Genomic DNA, 22071 nt, shown 5'->3' on the forward strand with positions numbered 1-22071 from the left:
ATTTTACTTCCTTTTTTAATATTGTCTTAAATTTGGTGTGTATTTTATACTTACAGCATGTCCCAATTTGTATGCCAAATTTTCATCGGAAACACTTAATCCGTATTTAGATTTCACAAAATTTACTGTTGCAAAAAGCAGATTCACATTCCTAAGTTGTTTTGAACATACTAAAGTTTTTCACACCAGGTGCGGTGGCTCACGTCTGTAATCCTAGCACTTTGGGAGTCCAAGGCGGGTGGATCATTTGAGGTCAGGAGTTCAAGACCAGCCTGGCCAACATGGTGAAACCCCGTCTCTACTAAAAATACAAAAATTAGTCAGGCATGTTGGCAGCTTCCTATGATCCCAGCAACTTGGTAGGCTGAGGCAGGAGAATCACTTGAACCCAGGAGGCAGAGGTTGCAGTCGGCCGAGATCGTGTGCCACTGCACTCCAGCTTGGGCGACAAAGCGAGACTCTGTCTCAAAAATAAATAAAGTTTTTCAATAACTAAATAGGGTATCAGTTTCTTACTCTAAATTTAATGACAATGAAATAAAATTGAAAATTTAGTCATGTTAGCCACATCTCAAGTGTTCCATGGCCACGTGTGGCTACTAAGTTAGGCAGTGTAGGTCTAAAGGGCTAGAAACGTGCCTTCTAATTGTGTCTAAATTTCCAGTGCTAGAGACAACCAGAGCAGTCTAGAGCTAGAAAAGTTCTTGCAGTTCAGTAACCCAACTCCCTTGTGTTAAAAGGGAAGAAACCTACAATGAGAGAAGTTGAGGGACTTGCAAAAGATCACACACCTAAACTAAGTGGTGCATATCTGAACAATAATTTAGGTCTCCTGACTCTTAATCCTAAGATATTATTTAAGCCTCTTCACATCAGACATACTTCAGGATAAAGTAATTTTTAAATTTATCTGAATCATCACTCCCATGATACAGGCAAGAGAAAGCAAACCTGTATCCCAACTGCATTCTCATAACCTGATAAAAGCACACCCTACAATATTTAAGGCACCCTGCTTCCACTCTGTCATGGGGTCCATGTGGTTTCATCTATCAGCCCTCTTACCTCAATGCGTCACCGCTTCCTCTCTTTGGAGCCACCTGGCCGAACATCGCTGCCGCCCACCCCCAGAGCATCCGGCCACATTTTTCTGTCTGCAGTTTTCCTATCCCAGCTGTCTACCACACTTTGTTTAAGGTTGTGCTTCAGAGAATCCTTTATATTTGCAAACCAAAATATTCAGTAGAAACTACAGCAAAGTTGTAGAAGAGCTGCTATGCTCCAGCCACAAACACACCAGGCTCTAAAGTTCTACCTCGTGAGAAGCTGTGAGAGAGAAAGAGAAGATATATGTGTGGTTAAGTGTGTGACATCAGACAGCTCTGCCTTCAAGTCCCAGTTCTGCCTATTCCTTGTTGTGTGACTTTGGGCAATCCTCAGTTTTCTCATCTGTAAAATGGGGATAATAATAATAGCTACCTCCATGAGATTGAAATGGGATAATGCATACTAAGAACAGTGCCTAACAAGAGTAAACCCTTGGTTCCATTCCTATAAGCTATTATTATTTACCAGTGGTTTGCCAGCTCCCCATGTGCACTACTGCGCCCTGTGACTAGTAAGATGCTCAAGACATTGTGGGTCCTATGTAAATATTTGTCAAATGACTTTATAAGATACTTTTGATTTTCCTCAAATCTTATGGTTGATGTTAGTAGGGATCATTGGGGGAAAAAAAGTCATTGGAAAGGAAAGGGGAGAGGGAGGTGACTGCTTTTCCTTTCAGTATCTATCTGGTGGAGACACCCAAGTTCAGAATGAAGCTCTAAGGTCAACAAATGGTGGCATCCAAGGACCCGTGTGAGATAAAGAAATTAGTCACTAGTGTTTAAAGGAAATAGATATCAAGTGGTGCAAAGAAATAAATATAGGGTATAAATATAGGATGCCATCTATTTGATTTGAGTAGATAACGCCTGTGAGCTCTCCGTAATAAATCTCTTCCTTTTTCACTTTGCTAAGAAACTTCCTCTACCAACTGCATATACCATGAATGACAACCTGCTATCACATTCTCCAGGGTACATGGCAGGTACCCTTCCAGAAACCCTTCACTGAGTGAGTCTTCTTACAGCAGGCAGTAGCAGATATAGATAAGGCAGAACCAACTTTTAATCCCCAGCAACTCCCTTGTTAGGAGTGGTCTCTGTGTCAACTGGTGTAAGGTGATAGCATGAACATTGAGAAGGCCAATCTACTCTGAAAGTTGAGCCATTTTGTGGCATAAAAGCATTAGTAATGTGGGAAATGGTACTATTCCTGATTATCACAGCATTCCTGACATTGAGAATATTCAAAGATTCTTGAGTCTTTTTAGTAGTTGGTCTTTCCTTTAGATTTATAGAGCAGCATTTCATGGCTTCACTTTTTACTGAAGAAGCAGTAAGTTCAGAGCTGTTCAGAACCTTTAGAAGGTCACAGATTATGAGAGAATGGTTCTGTAATTTACCAGCTGTGAGATCTTGAGCAGGTTAGAAAATCTCTATGCCTCTGTTTTTCAACTGTAAAATGGAGATAATATACTTGCCTCATAGTGTACATGGCAACAACAGCTCATAAATAATGAGACTGACACTGTTCTAAATGTGTTGCTTATGTTAATTCATCTAATCCTCACATCCTCCTATGAGTTACAGTGCTATACCTTCCTCTTTTAAAGATAAGAAAACTGGCCGGACCTGGTGGCTCACGCCTGTAATCCCAGCACTTTGGGAGGCTGAGGCGGGTGGATCACAAGGTCAGGAGATCGAGACCATCCTGGCTAATACGGTGAAACTCCGTCCCTACTAAAAAAAAAAAAAAAAAAAAAAAAAATTAGCCAGACGTGGTGGCGGGCACCTGTAGTCAGCTACTTGGGAGGCTGAGGCAGGAGAATGGCGTGAACCCGGGAGGCAGAGCTTGCAGTGAGCCGAGATTGTGCTACTACACTCCAGCCTGGGCGACAGAGTGAGATTCCGTCTCAAAAAAAAAAAAAAAAAAAGATAAGAAAACTAAGGGACATGGAAGTTATATACTTGCTTGCAGTCATCCAAGCAGTGATGAGTAGAGCCAGGATTCAAGTCCATCCTCTACTACACAGGCTTTTTTTTTTTTTTTCGAGACAGAGTCTCACTCTGTCACCCAGGCTGGAGTGCAGTGGCGTGATCTCAGCTCACTGCAACCTCTGCCCCCCAGGCTCAAGTGATTCTCATGCCTCAGCCTCCTGAGTAGCTGGGACTACAGGCATGTGCTCCACATCCAGCTACTTTGTGTGTGTGTGTGTGTGTGTGTGTGTGTGTGTGTGTGTGAAGATGGCGTTTCGCCATTTGCCCAGGCTGGTCTCGAACTCCTGAGTTCAGGCAATCCACCTTCCTCCAGCCTCCCAAAGTGTCAGGATTACAGGCGTAAGCCACCGCACTCAGCCTACACAGACTTTTACTGTGGATATTTAATAACTAGCTACTAACAAAAGAGCACACTTTCTTGGGTGTTTTATTCATCTAGTTCCTGGCGTCCTTGTTCTTTTCAGCCTTTTGTTTCTTCTCATATCCACCATTCCAAAATTGCTTTATTGTTAAAATAACTTTACAAGTATATAAAACATGCAAAAAGAGAGGGCTAAAATGATCCTTATGTAATGGATCAGAGTTAGAGACATCTGGTTGAAACTCCTGTTTAGCTTAATATAGATATAGATATTTACATATAGAAATATTTGTAAGTTATGTATATATACATAGGTTTATATACACATGTATAGCTCCTTGCTCTGTCAACTGAGGGTGCCTAAAAAGTAATGACACCTCAGAAACAACAGCATACTTAGCACACTAATATCATTCTGCAAGAAAAGGAATCAAAGCTCTTCAGAGAAATGGCTGCTTCTATGACTGAGGATGGAAATATACAGATGGGCCTGAAGTACCTTGTAGACCAGAAAGAAGGAAGTGCAAGCAAACACCACCATGCAATTATGGGGGCATTCAAAGGGAAGGGACCCAGGAGCCAACTACAGGGCTCACAATGGCCAAAGCTAGGACAATTTGAGCAACACAAGAAATAAAGCAGTAGTAGACTATAACCCAAAGTATAAAATAAATATCTATGAATTCATACTGATATAAATAAATGGTTGAAATAGGCAAATCTTCCATACAGAAGAAATATGAATAATTTATGCAGATACTCCACCCTCAAGTCGGTGGAGCATAACTCCCTACTCCTTAAGTGTGGGCTGCCGATAGTGACTTTCTTCCAAAGACTGAAATACAGGAAGAGATGGGGAGAAAGGAACTTTAGGGTGGAGAAACCTGATGAAACCCACCTCAAGCCAGATGATCAAGGTTAAGGTCAGTAGTCATAAGTCATAAGTCATGATGTTGTGTACCCTTAATATAACGTGATAAGAATGATACTTTGCCTGTGTAGTCTTCCTCCTAAAAACCCATAACCCCAGTGCAACCATGAGAAAATCATTCGACAAATCCCAGTTGAGGAACATTCTATAAAATGCCTGACCTATACTCGTCAAAACTGTCAAGGCCATCCAAAACAAGGGAAGTCTGAGAAATAGTTACAGCCAAGAGGGACCTGAGGAGATGCTATGACTGAGTGTAGTGGTATCCTGGGTGGGAACCTGGAATAGAAAAATGATGTTAGGCAAAAACTAAGGAAATCTTTATTGAATAATAATGTATTAATATTGGTTTATCAGTTGTGACAAATGCACCCTTGCTAATGTAAGATCCTATAATAAAAAGGGAAATTGGTTGGGTGTGAATCTAAAACTGTTCTAAAATGAAAGGCTTTGTTTAGAAAAATGAATGAGTCTGCTATTGCTTTAAATATTCAAATTTAGAGAATGTAGAACTAATCAAATAATCAAAATATAGTCCTGCTATTATTTTTGCAATCTGTTCAGAACACCATCCTGTTAGCAATTTGATGCAGGTTCAATCCAATATCAATCTCCAATCAAGATTTCCAAGTCAGATAAAAGTATATGCAATAGGAATCCAGAAAAAGATCCAGAAAATTGTGTTTTGATATCATGTATATCATCTGATTTTAATCACAAAGTGAATCTTTCATGTAGCATATTGCCCAGGCTGGTCTTGAACTCCTAAGCTCACTTGATCTGCCTGTCTTGGCCTCCCAAAGTGCTGGGATTACAGGCATAAGCCACTGTGTTTGGCCTCTCCTTTAATTTCTAATATGGTAAATATTGACCATATTAACCGTGTCCTATGGGCCATACTTACTAGATTATCATATTTACTGTATTTACCATTACTTATCTACATAGATATAACCTGCATCAACCAAAACTCTTTGAGGTCCTGAGTAATATTTGAGTGTAGAAAGTTTGAGAACCAAACAGCTTGAGAACTGCTATTCTCATCATAGTGACCAGTTTGCTCTTTCAAGACTGGGACATTTGTTACTCTATGGCCACCCTGAATTTAGAGAATTCCTCATCTTTTGAGTCCATGACAGTGAAAGTGACAAATATACTCCTTGCAGCTTGGGAGGAACCATTACCTTAGGTTCTATCAACCAATCACACATACACACTTGAACCTTTGAATCTGGCGCTAGTAAGTCTGGGCCATGAAGAATGCTGAGACAGAAGGAGGGGTAGCAGAGCGAGCAGGCCCTGGAAACAGCAGGTCTAGTGGCATCTCCAGTGTCCACGGCACAAGCTGCGGTGTAGAATCCTAAATTTGGGCAATAGTGTCATCATCTTCCCCTGAACAATCCACAGACATGACTTTGGATGTTTTTCCTAGTTATCTTGTCCTGACTTTGGTTCTCCAGCCTGGATCTCCTCTCTATGAACAATACATTCTTTGTCAGCTTCAGATATCCAGAGATGTTTAGTTGCTTGCAATTAAGAACTCTGACTGGTCCTATGAAAAACCGATTTCTTAGTTAGCTTCTATGGTTATATATTTTGACCACTTTTACATTAATCAGCCTTTCTGAAATTCTACAAATAAACCATGGCTAACCAAAATGAAAAGAAAGCAAAATAAATGACCCTTTGTTTTATCTGCCACAGAAAACAAACAACAGCCAGGCACGGTGGCTCATGCCTGTAATCCCAGCATGTTGAGAGGCTGAGGCAGGAGGATCACTTGAGGCCAGGAGTTTGAGACCAGCCTGGGCAACATCGCAAAACTCTGTCTCTACAAAATAAATAAATAAATAAATAAATAAATAAATAAATAAATAAATAAATAAATTAGGTAGGCATGGTGGCATGCACCTGTAGTCCTAGCTACTCAGGACGCTGAAGAAGGGGGAATGCTTGAGCTCTGGAGTTCAAAGTTGCAGTGAGCTATAGTTGTGCCATTGCACTCCAGTCTGGGCAACTCTGTTTAAAAAAAAAAGAAAAAGAAAAAAAAAAAAAACAACAACAACACAAATAAATTAAAACATCTAGCTTTTTGAAAGATGAAAAAAAATGTTGGCATTCTACTCTGGCTATAAACTTTTACTTAGACTTTGGAATTGTGATCCAACTTTCAACAAGCAGAGTGTAAGATTTTCATTGTATTACTTCCCAGCTATGCAATTTCTATAAAATGGGCAAGAGACTCTGAAGAGAATGCCTGGTGACGCCATGCCATGTGCTTAGTTCATTATAAATCATTTCAAGTACCTCCAGCCTCTCTGAGCCAATCAAAACAGAAATGTTCTAATGCATTTGAGAGAATCTTATTTTATAGAGTGCTTAAGAGAGGCATGAAAAGCATACTAGATTTCAAATGTACCAAATTATCCAGAAAGGATTTTGGAACTGGTTCCTATTAGGTTACTTTCATTATTATTTAATACGACATATAAAATATAACACTTTTCTGTTTGAGCTGCTAGTGCCTGGAATGCTTCTGCCTTCTACAATTTCGCAAGCAAATTTTAACACATTTCTATTCTAGTCTAGTTACTACCTTATTGCTAGACATCAAAGGTGAAAAGTGTGCAGGTCAGTTGGGCCCTTCAGATCTTTCCATTTCATGCTAACTCAAATTATTAGGGACTTAAATTAATTTTGACTAGAAAAAGCATCTTCTTCTACAATTGAAATACTACCACAGATGAAGGATTCTTCGAAGCAGCGTCTTGAAATAATTTAGGGAAAACATACAAGGAGAGCAACCCATTGCTATTTCCTCTCATCTCCAATTTCCACAGTTAACTTCTCAGGAGAAAGGCTTGTGTATAGTAGAAATCCATAGACAAGCATAAATTAGTACACCCCACCTTGAGAAATTTAAAAACCGGCACGTGGAATGACCAATGTTAACCTATTTCTTGCAAGCCTAAACTATGGACACACCTTTTTAAATTTGAGATTTTTGAGCACTTGACAGATGATTATCTTGGTCTACTTGAGAGACGTTCCATAGGCATAAAATCAGTTGTCTTTGTTTCTTCCTGTCTCTCACCCAGGCCTTTTTTTTTTTTCTTCCTGCTAAGAACAGGAAATTGCAGAAATAAAGATTTGATCAGTTCCCATTAATTCAGTGAACTTTGTTTCGTTTAACCTAAGCTAACAGCACATTAATAATTTGCTCAAATCATACAAATTATCAGAATAGGCTAGTTTTGTATATAATTATCTCAATCACCAGTCCTCACGTTCTTCTTCTCATTAAGCCTGTCTCTGAGGAGGCTGTCCGTTCACAGTAAAAATAGGCAGTACCTTTGAGACACTTTCTGTTACTCATTGACCTAGAAAAATCCCCTGCTAGTAGCTCAGTCCTGAGCAGGTCTGAACGCTTCTGGGTCAATCACACATGCTGAATATGGCACAGGATATATTAATATGAATAACACTTGATGTCTGTACAGCATTTTAGTCAATATAGAGCTTTCACATGCAATGACTTATCTGAGCCTCAACAGTCTAGGGATTACTGTTAGCAAAGCCAGTGCTATCCCATTTTACAGATGAGAACAGAGGTCATGAGAGTGACTTGTCCATCAGAGGTCAGGGCTCAGTCTAGGGCTGAAGACTGTGAGCCCTTCTCAGTGACTCCTAACAGAGAAGACTCGCCAGAGAGCACACTTACCCGAGACGTGCTTTCTCTTCTCACTCACCCCACCCCTTGTCTGAAGCATTATAGGAGCCCTGTGACAGACCAGCTGCGAACAATGCAGAAGAAAGGGAAACATAATTTGTCTGGAGGACCCAAAGTCCAGATGGCAAGCCAGACCGAGCCCCACGACTGTCTTACCTGCAGGTGTGTGCAGCACCAGAAGCCCCAAAACGGTGTTCACATGTCCCCACCTGGCTGGGCCACACTCACTCCCTGCTGCGGCCCAGATTGCCTGAGGAGGTTTCACGTGGGGATTTAGGAAAATTAAGAATGATTTACCACCTAAAGTAATAAGATTTAGCACACAACTAAGAATTGCAAACCAAGAGCTAAGGTTAGAGGAAGATATTTAAGAGAAAGAAATGCACTTGCTGTTTTTAAAAGTTGATATTTCTGTAGTAAGAGTGAAGAACTACGAGTACAAATAATTGTTTTTACAGTGAAATGACACAGAGGAATGTTCTAAGTAAAGCGGGGCAATACATTTATACGTAAGATGCAATGTGTTCGTCATTTTATTTAATTCTTGGAACGGAACCTTGAATCGTTATTCTCACTTCTCACATGAGGAAACTCAGGCTTACCGAGTTTGAGTGACTTACTTAAGGCCATATAGGGAGTGAGTGAAGACAAAATTTGAACTCAGACTACAAATCCCATTTCTTTTCAGGACACTGCACTACAATCTAAGTACAGCTTACCTGGTCTCATTTTTATTTTCCATTATGTCCCATCTCTGTAACTCATTATTCAAATAAGTTTATATTATTATAGTGGGAACCTACTTATCTGGTTGTCTAACTTCTAAGGAACAGGAAGTAGGCCAAAACTCTTCTGAGAAACATAATAGATGTTACAGCGTTCACATGTGAGAAGATTCTCCTTGGCAGTCATTCTGTCTTTCAAGTATACTCTGTAATTATTTTGGATGTTTATAGGACTGCAATGATAGGATACTGCAGGAGCTTTCCCTCTGATCTTCCAATGACTGGCTGCTTTTCCAACTTCAGTTCTCATCTTAAATGTTACATCCTCTGAGAGGCTTTCTCCACCCCTTGCTGCTCCCTGTTCTTTATAGCACTTTTTATAACAATTGGTAATTATGGACTTATTTGTTTATTGCCTGTCTTCCCCATATCATTGTAAACTCCCCAAAGGCAGGAAACATGGCTGTTTATTCAGCAGTGTTTCCCAGCACTTATGGTACCTGGCACAAAGTAGCCACTCAGTAAGTGTTCATGGGATGGATGGATGGATGGACAAATGGACCTGTGGAAATAGGTGGTTTGGTCGTCTGACCTAGGGAAGACCGGATTACGTTTTGAGCTAGGAGCTCAATCACCCTTTCCATATAAATAACCTTGAGATTTGGTGGCCTCCCAAAGACAATAGACAGGAACTATGAAGCCAGTCCACTGGGACAGGAGGAGGAAGGAAAGTAACATCTACTGAACCCTTAACAAGTACAAAGCAATGAACTATTAACAGTAATGGTGTCTGGATGTGGTGGCTCAGTGGTGGCTCACGCCTGTAATCCCAGCACTTTGGGAGGTTGAAGCAGGTGGATCACAAGGTCAGAAGTTCAAGACCTGCCTGGCCAAGATGGTGAAACCCTGTCTTTACTAAAAATACAAAAATTAGCCAGGTGTGGTAGCAGGTGCCTGTAATCCCAGCTACTTGGGAGGCTGAGGCAGGAGAATCACTTGAAACTCAGGTGGCAGAGGTTGCAGTGAGCCGAGATCGTGCCACTGCACTCCAGCCTGGGTGATAGAGTGAGACTCCGTCTCAAAAAAAAAAAAAAAGAAGTAACGACAAAACCCGCAATTACTCTTGCACCAACCTAATAGCTATACATGGACTTATTTAACATAAAAAGCACTGCAGGAGAAAGAAATCACCCCTATTTTACAAATGAAAAAAGTGAGACTTACACTGGTGAGGTTGCCCAAGGTCACCCAACAAAGTGGCAGAACCAGGATATGAAGTGCAGAACCAGGATACGAAGTTAATCTGTCACTTTGAAGACCATGCTTTTTTTATATATATAAAGCAAATTTGGCCAGGCACAATGACTCATGCCTGTAATCTCAGAACTTTGGGAGGCCAAGGTGAGAGGATCGCTTGAGCTCAGGAGTTCAAGACCAGCGTAGGTAACATGGCAAAAACCCCATCTCTACAAAAAATACAAAAATTAACTGGGCATGGAGGTGTACCTGTGGTCCCAGCTACTCAGGAGGCAGAGTTGAGAGGATCACTTGAGCCTAGGAGGTCAAGGCTACAGTGAGCCATGATCATACCACTGTACTCCAGCATGGGTGACAGAGTGAAATCTTGTCTCAAAAAGAAGCAAATTTACTTTAAAACATGTTTTCCTTTTTTTATTGACCCATAACTTACATACAAGAAGTGCTTATATTTTAAGCGTGCAGTTGATAACAAATATGTATACATCCTTGTACCACCACCCAGATCAAGAAATAGTACACTTCTAACTACGGAGAAGTCCTCCCCAATTCCAGTATCTCCATGGTAAGCACAGTTTTGACTTCTATCATCAACGGCTCCTGTTGCCTGCTTTTAAAGTTCACATGATGGAACCTTAATAGTATGCCCTCTTTGTGTTAGGACTTTTTCTTTTTTTAGACAGAGTCTCACTGTGCTGCCCAGGCTGGAGTGCAGTGGTGCTATATCAGCTCACTGCAAGCTCCGCTTCTTGGGTTCAAGCGATTCACCTGCCTCAGCCTCTCAAGTAGCTGGGACTACAGAAGCCCGCCACCATGCCCAGCTTTTTTTAAATTTAATTTTATATAATTTTTTGTATTTTTAGTAGAGACGGGGTTTCACTATGTTGACCAGGCTGGTCTTGAACTCCTAACCTCATGATCCGCCTGCCTCAGCCTCCCAAAGTGCTGGGATTACAGGCGTGAGCCACTGTGCCTGGCTGTGTTAGGACTCTTTTGTCTGTGGATTCATCTATGTTGTTGCTTGCAGCAGCAATTGATCTTTTTCATCACCGAGTTATATTACCGTGAATTACTATAATCACAATCTGTTCTACTATTGACAGACATTTGCACTGTTTTCAGTTTTATTAATAAAGTGCTATGAAAGTTCTTGAACATTTGTTTTGGTGGACATAAGCACTCATTTCTGTTGGGTACACACTTGGAAATTGGAGTTGCTAGTTATGGTGTGCATATATTTGGCTGTAGTTGATGCTGCTAAACAGTTTATCAAAGTGATTACATCAATTTACACTCCTACCAGTCATGCAGAGAATTCCCATTGCTCCATATCCTTGACAGGTGTTACTATCATCAGTTCTTTTCATTTGAGTTGCTCTGGTGAAGGTAAACCATGCTCTTATAAACTATGAATGGCACCTTAGAATGAGTTATAAGCCCTCAGAAAAGGAAAGACCAAGAGTTTGCTTCTGGATCTTACATGAATCTGACTTGATACTACTCCCTGGTCTCAATAAAATGAGGCTTACATTTCTGGCCACCTACTAGGTGAAGGGGAGTCTCCCCAAAGAATAGAAACAGACTAACAACTGGCTCACAAATGCGATTAAGGCAAATAGAGAAATGGGTCAGAGCCAAGGGCAAGACTTTCACCTCTATGGTCGGAACCACAGAGACCTCCAACAGAGGGGTGAATAAAGCCTCGTCAAAGTCAGTCCACCTTTTGAACTGGACTATTAGAGCAGAACTAGTTTGAACTTAGTAAGGAAGTGCTTGCCTCATGTAGAGGGTCAGACAACTGTCACTACAGTTATTGTATTTTGAGCACTTTGTATGTGCTACACACAGTGCTTTTCGCTTTATAGAATGTAATAGTTAGGACTGTTGGGTTGTAAATAACAGAATCCAACCTAATTTTTAAAATATTTATTTTTATTTCCAGGATACATGTGCAAGATGTGCAGGTTACATAGGTAGACATGTGGCATGGTGGTTTGCTACACCTGTCAATCCATCACCCAGGTATTAAGCCCAACATGCATCAGCTGTTTTTCCTAATGCTCACCCTTCCCCGACCCTACCTCCTGACAGGCCCCAATGTGTGTTGTTCCCCTCCCTATGTCCACGTGTTCTCATTGTTCAGCTCCCACTTGTAAGTGAGAACATGTGGTGTTAAGTTTTTTGTCCCTGCATTAGTTTGCTGAGGATAATGGCTTCCAGGTCCATCCACGTCCCTGTAAAGGACATGATCTCATTCTTTTTTTATGGCTGCATAGTATTCCATGGTGTATATGAACCATATTTTTCTTATCCAGTCTATCATTGATGAACATTTGGGTTGATTCCATGTTTTTGCTATTGTGAATAGTGCTGCAATGAACATATGCATGCATTTATCTTTGTAACAGAATGATTTACACTCCTTTGGGTATATACCCAGTAATGGGATTGCTGGGTCAAATGGTATTTCTGGCTCTAGATCTTTGAGGAATCACCACACCATCTTCCACAATGGTTGAACTAATTTACATTCCCACCAACAGTGTAAAAGCGTTACTATTTCCCCACAACTTTGCCAGTTTCTCTTGTTTCTTGACTTTTTAATAATTGCCATTCTGACTGGCATGAGATGGTATCTCACTGTAGTTTTGATTTGCATTTCTCTAATGATCAGTGATGTTGAGCTTTTTTTCATATGTTTGTTGGCTGCATGAATGTCTTCTTTTGAGAAGTGTCTGCTCATGTCCTTTGCCTACATTTTAATGGGGTTGTTTGTTTCTTGTAAATTTGTTTAAGTTCCTTGTAGATTCTGGATATTAGACCCTTGTCAGATGGATAGATTGCAAAAATTTTCTCCAACTCTGGACCGACCTGCTTATTAATAAAGGTTAATTTCCTTAAAGGACAGCTATTCTGAGATTCTCCTTCTCTTTATATAAATGTGGTAAAATTTATTCCTTGTTATGCAATAATGATGGGTGGATGATAATTGCTGCTTGTTATTGGTAAATGTTCCTTTTAACTATACGTATAGTTTGTAACACTAGGCCATTCCCCTGTTCCCACCAATCAATATTTTTCTTTTGAAGTGTGTGTGGGGCTGAATTTTGCTGCTACATGGCAAGCAGGTGAGAAAGTTACTGTTTCACACTGTTCTCTAATACATGTGCACTTTCATACTGTATCCAAGAATAGCCCTCAGGTTCTTGTCAGCAACATCCTCTCTATTCATGTAGTCAAAGGTTAGGTGAGTTTGTGTATCTGATTTCTCAGCATATCACTAATTTAAGGCAGCAAAGTAGAGAATGGGGAGGGGCTACTTGAGTCAAAATGAAATTTTAGTGAATCAGAAAGGAGAATTAGAAAGGTATTCATGGTAAAGCATAGTCTGGACCATTTAATTTAGGGATAAAACATCCCTAAAATGTTAGGAATATCTACCCAACAATTTACAGCATAATATTGTTTGTTGTCTATAAGGGTGACCCTAAGTCATCACAAATACATTTTCTCCAGTGTGTCCTATTTAAGATCATAGAAATTTGTATATCTTTTAAAAGATGCCCATAAGAAGAGTTAAAATGTTTAGGTTTTTCACACTTAGAGAGTTATAATAAGCTGTAAAAGCCTTTTATGTGGAATAATTTAGTTATTGGCAATAGAAGATAAGTGAAGGTATTACTCTAAGAAGTAAAAAGAGAAATAGATGTATTATCGATTACTTGACAAACAGTGTCATGTGTGGCTTGAATGATGAATTTAGTTGACTACTTAGTGTGAAACTGCTTCTTTAGATTTCTGCACACCCATTTGTGTAATGAGTTAGCTAATCCAGAACATTTCTAGGCATGGCACCATAGTAGCTGGTTTCCAAGTCTCTGGCACTTTATTCACTTTATTAGGTGGATTCTGTCACTGAAGTATTTCTCTGTAACCAATAATTCTCTTTTCTTCTTCTTCTTCCTCCTTCTTCCTTCTTTCTTTTCTTCCTTCTTTCTTCTTTCTTTCTTCTTTCCTCCTCCTCCTCCTTCTTCTTCCTCCTCCTCCTCCTTCTTTATTTAAAAAAACTTTTAATACAAAATATCAGATTTAATATCTATAACACAATTATATTGCTTAGGATGAAAACATTGCTTACCTATCAAGCAAATATTCTTCCCATTGCGTGGGAGGCAAGAATTCTGCCACTGAACCAGCAATGCTTCCTCATATTCTTCTCATTTCTTGGTGTTTATGCAGTTGTCTGTGCTCATTGTTAATAGTTGCTATTTGGTTGCAGTTAAAGATTGGCCTCTGGTTACCCTATGAGTAAAGAACCATTAATGAATTGATTTGGGGGGCTGTGTTACATATTCTGCTTTTAGGGCTAATTTTAAAATTAGCTATTAAATTTTAAATACTTTAATTTTTAAAAATTGTTTTAGATTTATAGAAAAATTGAGAAAATAGGAGAGAGTTTCTATATACCTCACACCAGTTTCCCTTGCCAACATCTTACATTAGTATGGTACAATAGTTATGATTAAGAAATCAATACATTTTTATTAACTAAAGTCCATACATTATTCAAATTTCTTTTGTATTTACCCAGTGTTATCTTTCTGTTCTAGGATCCTATCCAGGACACCACATTCCACTTAGTCATCATATCTCATTAGACTCCTCTTGGCTGTGATCATTTTTCACACTTTTCTTGGTTTTGATGACTTTGACAGCTTTGAAGAGCACTGGGGAGATATTTTGTAGACTGTCCCTCTATTAGAGATTGTCTGATGATTTTCCCGTGGTTAGATTGGGATTATGTATTTTGGGAAGAAAGACCACAGAGATAAAGTGTCATTTTTATCACATCATATCAAAGGCACACACTATTCACGTAATTTATAACTGTTGATGTTGAACTTAAGCATCTTGGCTGAGGTAGTGTTTCTCAGGTTTCTTCACCGTAAAGTAACTTTTCTCCCCTTTCCTCCTTCGTTTGCTGTACTCTTTGGAAAGAAGTCAGTATGGGTAGCCCCCACTTAAGAGTGGAGTATCTACATAAATTATTTGGAATTCTTCTGCCCAGATTTGTCTCTTCATTTGTTAATTATTCAATCAATTATTTATCAGTATGAACTTAGTTATTTTATACTACTTTATTTTGTTGTCCAAACTGTTCCAGCTTTGGCCACTGGAGCTCTTTTAGTTAGCTCCTCACTTCCCTTTGATGGACTTTCATGGTGGTTTTTGGTGTTATTTTTAAAAATTACTTCATTTTCTAGCACTACAAGATGCTCTAGGCTTACCTTGTGTGTTTCCTAGAAGCGGTCATTTCTCCAAGGAGTAGGGCTAATTTTGATATACGATTTTATGTCTTAAGTAAAAAAGGCTTAGCTAAGGACAGGTTCAAAGTCAGTTAGAAAACATTTGCTAACGTGCACTTGTACAACCATTACCACACCTAAACTCTGCGGCAGGATGAAAAAGATAGGTACATACACTCCAGCCAACACATTATTGGTATTCCTGCTTGGTTCTAAGTTTCAGGCAGCCTGTTATCTTCATTCCTCCTTAAACATTATTATGAGTGACATAACAGACAGGCTAATTGCAGATGAGAGCAAAACAAACCCAAACATTTTCGCTCCAAATTATCAGTACTATAGTGTGAGAAGAGACTCATGATATATACATTGCTTTTCAAACCAGTGGTACACACATCTCAGGGTACAAAGCAGCAAGTCAAGGAAAAGGCAAAATCAAAGTAGTATCTTAGCGTATCATCCAATGTCTTTAATACTTAGGGTTACTTAATAATAACAAATTGTTATTAAAGCTAAAAGGGTAAAATTCTATTTTCAGATTGAAACCAAGTTTGACATATGAAAAATTTAAATTTACCTAAAAATAAATGAAACACGAATAATTTTATATTGGTGGAGCTAGCTACCTGTTCATATTTGAAGGGTCCTTTATTATTATTGGTGATTTGATCAAAGTTTAAGAAATGCTGATATGGAGTAATAGTAAATTAGCACTAATTGGTTAATAATCTTTAGCTAACAGTTAAAAATGGCTTGTTTTGTTCTGGAAAGCCAACCATTCAAGACTAGAATTGGCCCCTAAGGGAAATGTATGGCTCCTCTTCATTCTCCCTCACTTCCTCCCAGAGGAGAAGCACTGTTCTAGTTAGGACAGGTTCAAGAATCCAGAGTTGTGTTCTTGGGGATTTGATCACTTCAGATTTCTCTTGAATTTCTAGGCCATGAGGCGGGAGTGCAGGGAAGCTGCCCATCCTTAGGCAAGTCTGACCATCTCTTCTGGGCCCCCCACCCCCATTTTTCTGGACCCATCAGAAGGACCTGGATTCTTTTCATTCAGGGTTCCTTTGCCCCAGGAAGACCTGAAGTGGGCAATCTGGACCACAGCTGCTTTAAGTATTAGAAAATATATTATCCTACTTCTCATTATATGCTGGCTTTCTCTTTCTGGAATTTGCCCTTCCCTTGAAATAAGATGTAGAAAGTCAAGCTGTGAATGTGGGGTTTAGGAAAAAACAAGCAGCCTCTTGGCCTCTTTTGGGCCTTGGTCTATGTGAACTGCTATAACAGAATACCAGAGACTGGGGAGTTTATAAACAACATAAATTTATCTCTTACAGTCCTGCAGTTCAAGATCAAGGCTCTGGCAGATTTGGAGTCTGGTAAGGGCTGGCTTCCTGGTTCTTAGATTGCTGTCTTTTCACTGTGTTTTCACATGGCAGAAGGAATCTATGGGGTTTCTTTTATGAGGGTACTAATCCCATTCATGAGAGTTCCACCTTCAGGACCTAGTCACCTCTCAAAGGCCCCATCTCTAAACACTATCACATTAGAAATTAGGTTTTAACATACAGATTTTGAGGGGACACAAACATTCATTGTAAAGCATTCAGTCTTCTTAGACCTTAGTCTACTTATACTTAAAAGATGTACTTCATATGGTTTAATTCAATTCTAAAGAGATTAATTTGGATGTTGGGACAAAAGCCTCATAGTAGTAAAAAGTAGGTCTTTACTTGGCTATGAAATCAGGAATTTAATTTGGGGGCAGGAGCAGGGAGAGGGATGTGTTGACGAGGTTCAAGAATTTGGACTTGGGTCCATTTTCCATGTCAAATGAAAACCAACCTAGATACGAATTATTATACTAGCCAAGGGGTGGTATTCTGTGTAGCAAGGGTGGTATTTAATCACATTATAAATTGTCAGAAAATATATATTGTTCCAATAATTTATACTTTGGAAAAGTTCTAGCTTTTTTTTTTTTTTTTTTTTTTTTTGAGATGGAGTTTTACTCTTTATTGCCCAGGTTGGAGTGCAGTGGCACCATCTCGGCTCACTGCAACCTCTGCCTCCTGGGTTCAAGTGATTCTCCTGCCTCAGCCTCCCGAGTAGCTGGGATTACAGGCGCCAGCCACCACACCCAGCCAATTTTTCTATTTTTAGTAGAGATGGGGTTTCACTATGCTGGCCAGGCTGGTCTCGAACTCCTGACCTCAGGCGATCCAGCTGCCTCGGCCTCCCAAAGAGCTGGGATTACAGGAGTGAGCCACTGCTCCTGGCCCCTAGTTTTTCCTGTCTAAATGAAAAACCAGTGATTAAACATCTTTTGGAAGCATCTACCCATACAAGGATTTGAAAATAATAGGACAAATAAAGTGCGTGAAACTCATGTGTATCAAGGTAAACATTATATCTTTATCAGATATTCTCATTTCTTTATTCTTATGATTCCAAAGTTTACTTTGGTTGACAAATGAGGTATCTTATTTAGAAGGAAAAAAAAAGGTAATTAATGGTTAAACATTTTTGAGCAAGAAAAGGAGAAAAGTATGAAGATACTTCAACTTCGTACTTAAACTTAACTTCATACTTAAACCAGAATGTCTTTAACTGGTTTAAGTATGAAATAAAGAACAGTATGAAAGACTTCCTGGGATGGCAGATAGTGGGAATTATCCATTATTATTTATTACTAAACTCTCACTAATTAAATGGGGTTCAGGATTAAAGGAAATCATGAAGGCAGATATATTTATCATTCTAAAAACACATTGAGGTCAAAGGATATAGAGAGATGTCATGGCACAAAAACCAGGAAGTCAGTGCTGTGAATCAGTATCTTGCTCTTCTCCCTTCAATAACAATGTCAGACTTCAGTCAGTGATAGCAGATGAATCTTCTGCTTTAAACGCTCTCATGTGACATACGAAATTCATTTCTAGTGTAGAATATGTAATAAGAAGCTTAATGACACATGTATTCCATGAAATCTTGACAGGGCTCCTCTTAACTCATATGAATGAACACAAGTTGGTTTTCACAAGTTAATTCATAAAAATTAACATGAATTGGTAAATACATTTTTAAGGGCATCCCTTAGTGATTGACTGTCCTCATAGTTTGTGTGTGTATATATACACATATATATGGCCATATATATATATGCACCTTTCTCCCTTCCCCATCTCTTTTTATTAACTGCCGTGTTTTAGTAACATTTTATGTATCTGGTCAATTTACACCACTAGTCAACTAAATATAAAAGATAATGTTATCCATTAAAACAAGGGTTCCAAACTGGTGACGTGCAGGGCAAATCAATCTGTAGATATATTTGGTTTGATCCACTCAGTTCTAAAAAGATCTGGAAATAGCACACAAAAATTTGAGTTTGTGGCTTTCCCTTGATATATCAGATCTTTTAACACTAGACTGGAATTTCATGTGGCTAGGATTTGCTGGAGCAAAATATTAGAATGTCCCTTTAGGTAAGCCCTACCACTCTGTGTTGCTTCCACCTAGCCAATTTCACTCGTTAAATACCTATCTGGTCCCTGTAGGCATATGCACATGCAACCCCTAGATTAAATTGATGTGCGTGGTAATGGTGGTGGCAGCAGTGGTGTGCATATGTGTTTATAAATTAAACATTCAATTAAGATGGCTTAACAAATAGTCTCAACCCATGTGAGTTAAGGAATTATGATTTGTGTTATAATTCATTCCTTTAACATTAACAGCCCATCAAATAGTAAAATATTCTTGTAGGGATAAACATAATAGATTCCAAACAATATAAACAAATATGTTATTAATCAATAATAAAAATATAAATAAAAATAAACACAATATTGTAAATACTATGAAAACAGAACTTCCCATATTTATAGAGCTGCAAACTAACGCCATGAAATCTTTATCTCTACTTCTATTCTCCTCCCTTCTGAGTTTTCCCTCCCCAAAAGTATTACAGAAAAGTCATAACCTATTTTTCTTAAAGAAGATTTATTTTGGATTAAGTGATTTCATGATGCAACATGGTTTTAAACAAAAATAGAGATCAGTATGAAAATAAAACAAATTGTACACATTAAAATATCTTTCCCTCAAAGCATTTCGGAATCATAAAAAATACAACAAAAGAGTCAGGGGTTCAGTTGAGAATAAGAATACAGACTTCCCAGAAAATAAACAACTAGTCCCAGTTTAGAGTCCTAGGCCCCATATAGTACCACCCAGATACCATTTCTAGGATGTCAACAATCTGCCTGATTTACTTTGAAAAAAAAATTACATATAAGGTGGAGAGCTGTATAACCCTAATGCTAACAGCAAGCATCTCCCATTATTATTCTCCATTAACAGTCACATTAAATAAATATGAAGCTTAAATCAATGCAAAAACTGAAATACCACTATTAACTGTGACACACTGTGTGGTGAACGTAATGACTGAGGTTGGTGAAGAGAAATTAAAAGATTAAAAAAAATACACCACCTGTGTTCTACTGAAATCTTAGAAATAATTTTTTTACAGAGCCTTAATATTAAAAAGTAATCATTATTATAAAATTAGATTAATACTTTCAGTAAGAGGCGAGAGAGATGCATGTATTTTTATTCATTTATTTTGGAATGCCTGCATCCCTATTATAAATACATGTAATTTTAAGCACTTTCCAACATATTAACAGCCCCAAATTTTACTTATGCTATCATATAAAGAAAAATAGGTTGTAATTACATCTTTTAGAGCATTAGGGTCCTAAAACAACATCCCATTCTGTGTTAATTTCTGGTTAATCCTTCCAAGATAATTCTTGAACATCATCCATTCTTTTTTACGAAGGTGATAGTAATCAGAAGTTGACTGATGGTTCCCTACCTGCATCAGTAAGAGCTGATTCAGTTTGAATCACACAACATGGCTATCCACACTCCTCAGGTTGTAATATCTTAAAAGTCGGACAGAAAGATATCACCTGCCCAAGGGCACTAGACATAAAAATCACATACATAAGTTTAATTTTCCTGTGTTCCCCAGAAACCATACAACCAGGGCCATCTTATTCTGCTGAGCTGTTCAATTATGAAAGCCAAATAAGCGACTTTGCAGATAAAATCTAAGCAAATGTATTTTCGGTCTTAACTTCCTGACTTGGAAACACTGATTCAGTCTCCATTTGCAATCTCACTCTCAGGATTTCGCTTTCCAGATTAACAGAGAGCATTTATCTTTAAAAATCATGAAAATGTCTCAAATGCTACTCTAACGTCAAGGGATGTCTGCTAAAAAAACAAGTATAATGAAGTAAAAGCACGCTTTCTTTTATTTCATACATGGTGTTCAATAATAGTAACAATAATTCTTAAATGAAAAAAAATCCACAACATAATTTCATGCTAAATTGTTGAATCTCCTGATTAAGCTGTGGTTAGCTTTAATACTATGGGACTAAATTCCATTTTGCAATACAGAAAATGTTAAATTACTGAAGCTATAAAATGAGAGTATTTCCCATCAAGTAGATCAAACTGTGCTTTCATCGGGGAGCATAGCTTTCTTCTTCTCAGCCAGAAACCAGATTGAAGTATGTTCCTACCCCCACCAGCAAGCCCTGAGATGATCCGTCCATCGTTGTTTTAACTTTCCCTCCGCTGCACTCCTGTCCTAACCATCCTTTTGCTCCTTCTGGCCCGGATGGCTATGATATGGACAGCACACACACGCCCCTCCTTCCTGCCAGCTCCTTGGAATGGAGTTACCACTCTGAATCTTGACAGTTGATCAGTAATTAGCATTACATTCTTGGGGGGCGGCACAACTGCTGGACTCCTCTTTCCTTTTTATTTTTATCACCTTTTCAGTGGGCAGCAGCTGGCCTTAAGCCACAATTCAGAAAGCTTTAATGTCTTTGGCATTCCTTTGCATCCATACTAGACAAACAAATTAATTTAGAAAACACAAATGAACAGAAAGGAACTAAGTTTTGGAAAATTACAGTCTAAAAGTGACATTCTCATTAAACTCACTACGGTAAGATGGAAGTAAAATGGCTAAGGTCCAGAGTGCTGTCCCTCACCGACTAAATCAGAAAGCAGATAAAACAGCAAGGCCCAGTGGCTCATGTCTGTAATCCCAGCACTTTGGGAGGCCAAGGTGGGAGGACTGCTTGAGCTCAGGAGTTCAAGACCAGCCTGGGCAATGTGGCAAAACCCTATGTCTACAAAAAATACAAAAATATTAGCTGGGCATGGTGGTGCATGCCTGTAGGCCCAGCTACTTGGAGGCAGAGGTGGGAGGCTGGCTTGAGCCTGGGAGGCGGAGGTTGCAGTGAGCCAAGATCATGCCACTGCACTCCAGCATGTGTGACAGCCAGACCTTATCACAAATAAACAAACAAAACAAACGAAAACAACTGCCAGCACGGTGGCTCACACCTGTAATTACTCCTAGCACTTTGAGAGGCCAAGGCTGGTGGATCACTTGAGCTCAGGAGTTTGAGACCAGCCTGGGCAACATACTGAGACCTTGTCTCTACAAAAATACAAAAATTAGCTGGGTGTGGTGGTGTGCGCCTGCAGTCCCAGTTACTCAGGAGGCTGAGGTGGGAGGATCGCTTGAGCCTGGGAGGTGGAGGTTACAGTGAGCTTACG

General features: G+C 39.1%; 2 long non-coding RNA genes across 2 annotated transcripts in view; one reads left to right on the forward strand and one right to left on the reverse strand.

Annotated features, from left to right (window-relative positions):
* The first annotated feature begins 4260 nt into the window (after positions 1-4260).
* Positions 4261-22071, forward strand: part of LOC144333440 (uncharacterized) — a 37824-nt gene continuing 20013 nt past the window's right edge. The window contains exon 1 of the long non-coding RNA XR_013402092.1: positions 4261-4388. This is a non-coding gene — a long non-coding RNA (uncharacterized LOC144333440). The remainder of the gene's footprint in view (positions 4389-22071) is intronic.
* LOC144333441 (uncharacterized) lies at positions 4703-7517 on the reverse strand. The gene is made up of 2 exons (XR_013402093.1): positions 7382-7517; positions 4703-5948 (listed from the first exon to the last, which is right to left on the reverse strand). It is a non-coding gene; the product is annotated as an uncharacterized LOC144333441 (long non-coding RNA).

This window comes from Macaca mulatta, chromosome 12, assembly GCF_049350105.2.
Source record: "Macaca mulatta isolate MMU2019108-1 chromosome 12, T2T-MMU8v2.0, whole genome shotgun sequence".
NCBI classification, from domain to species: Eukaryota; Metazoa; Chordata; class Mammalia; order Primates; family Cercopithecidae; genus Macaca; species Macaca mulatta.